The sequence below is a fragment of the Gavialis gangeticus genome, unplaced genomic scaffold (assembly GCF_001723915.1).
Source record: "Gavialis gangeticus isolate Ggan-Ray unplaced genomic scaffold, GavGan_comp1, whole genome shotgun sequence".
NCBI classification, from domain to species: Eukaryota; Metazoa; Chordata; order Crocodylia; family Gavialidae; genus Gavialis; species Gavialis gangeticus.
Window position 1 is genome coordinate 19,432,777 of NW_017729024.1, and position 2,340 is coordinate 19,435,116.

The window sequence follows — 2,340 nt, forward strand, 5'->3', positions numbered from 1 at the left end:
TCCTACCCTGGGGGTTTTTAAGAAGAGGTTAGATGAACACCTTGCTGGGGTCATTTAACCCCAGTACTCTTTCCTGCCATGGCAGGGGGTCGGACTAGATGATCTTCTCAGGTCCCTTCCGACCCTAGAAACTATGAAACTATGACACTATGAAAGATCTGGACCTAAAAGCCCTGAGCCCAGCTGATAAAGGAACCCCTTTGCACAGATACTGCAGAAGACAATGAAAGAAGGCTAAACTCATGCAAGTTATCTATCTCTCACCAGAGAGTAAGAATATGCATACAAGCAGTTAGTATGTAGTAGCTAACATGCAATAGGTCCTTGCCTCTTTTAAACTCAGGCTACAAATGGATGTTACATTTGTCACTGGACAAACTGTTTTTCCCTAGACAAAGTGAGATCATACAGACACCAATGTCTATTGTTCCAGGATAAATCCTAAAAAGGTTCATGGGATATAAAGTACTCAGTTTTTACCAGGACACCACAAAGTGCATCTGAATGGGCATCCCAGGATCACATAATTAAATCAATGGCAGAAAAGTGGCAGTGTGTTCAGTCACTCACTCAACCCTGATTGGAAGGGGGTGGGTGTATCAACTGTCCCGTGACACACACCGGCACAACTTGTCCAGGGACAAATACAACATCTATCCCTAGCCTGACTGTCACTAGCTGAGCATCAGAAACTGAGGCAGACAATACAGTGGTCATCTTTCAACATTTTGGCCCTGGGGCTTAAAGGGGGATTCTCAATACTATTCAAAAGTCAGCAGCAAGCAACAGGACTGCCAATCAGCAATTGGGGGGGGAGGGTGCAGGGGAACCTCCGAAATTAAAGGAATTGCTATGAAGGTGATTTCTGCCATGAATTCAGTAGGTCCCTAAATATAACCAAGCTTTACCACATTGGTAAGCCTCAAGGGAGGTTTTCTGGGTTCTTTAGCTTTCAAGAGGCAACACTCAGCACAAAGCTAACCTGCTGCATATATTTTAACCCTTGCTTTCTTTCTTCTGTCTCTTGGCATGCAAGTCCACCTTTATTTCACCAGAAGGCAAAAGTACAGATTTTCTAATCTGCAAAGAATTTTCCTTCTTGGAACTATAGCACCATATAAAGGCATTCAATTCACATACCCTGTTCAAAATCATTGGTGAACAATCATTCTAATATGCTAATTTTCCATGCATCTTTCAACATTTTACCATTTTCACAGTTAGCCAGAGTGAGATAACTTTGATAACTTTCAAAACAATTGCAACGCATACCTCATAAAAATAGACAGGACAAGTATCAGTCAATTAGCCTCCTCCCAAACCGAGGATCCATATCCCACCACCAATCAGGAGGGGTTTCATGCCCAAAAACACCTCCTCAAAAGCAGGGATAAATAAATTAAAATCAGTATATAACAGCAGTCTAGGCCAGAACTCCAGCCTAACTATTGGCTGGTGGGCAGTGTCACCTGAAAAACCATGGAAGAGGTCAGCATGTTTTCTGAGAATAAGGTAATGCATATGGAAGGGGAAAAAAACATGGATTCCTACACTTCGCTGGTGAGAGCTCTTACCTCTATTGGTGCTCAGACTTCTTTATAGAAAGTACTCCCTCAGCAACAGCTCTGAGGCGGGAGAAGTCAGGACAGCAGACTGCTGGTCCAGCCACTGTTTGAATTGCCACGATAGGATCAGGAGACCTGGATATGGGAGAACCAGACTGCTAAGCCTAAAGCCCAGGCCCAGCATCTGAATCAGTGCTGGGAAAAGAGTGGAAGATATAGAAACCTCACTGAGAAGTTAGACTCAAAGGGCACCTATACACATGCAGGGAGGATACGCCAACATGCTGTAATTACTCGATTAATTGAGTCTGCTGGAGTGTGGTAATTACGATACTCCAGCAGACTCCAGCATCATACGTATTGGCATCCCTGTGCTGAAAAAAATGGCAGTGGGAGTGCTTTAACTGCAGTCCATTTGACAAGCTTCAGTTAAAGTGCCCCCGCCACTATTTTTCAGTGCAGGGATGCTGATACACATGGTGCTCCAGACACTTTAATTAGAGCGGCTTTCAGATCCAAACTAACTAAAACACCTTCCCCCCCCACTCCAGGAACATGTGTATAAATGCCCAAATGAGGTTCAGGTAAACAGATGTTAATGTATTGAGGGATCTCAGTGGTCAGAAACAGATTTAATGAAGCCTGGACATGTTAAAACTATGATCTGTCATAATTTCTCATTTGAAAATTCTCCACAGCTGGATAACATCTTTCCCTAGAGCTCCTTCCCCCCCAAGAGCCTGTTTGTTAGCGGTTCTGAGTCCACAGAAGTATC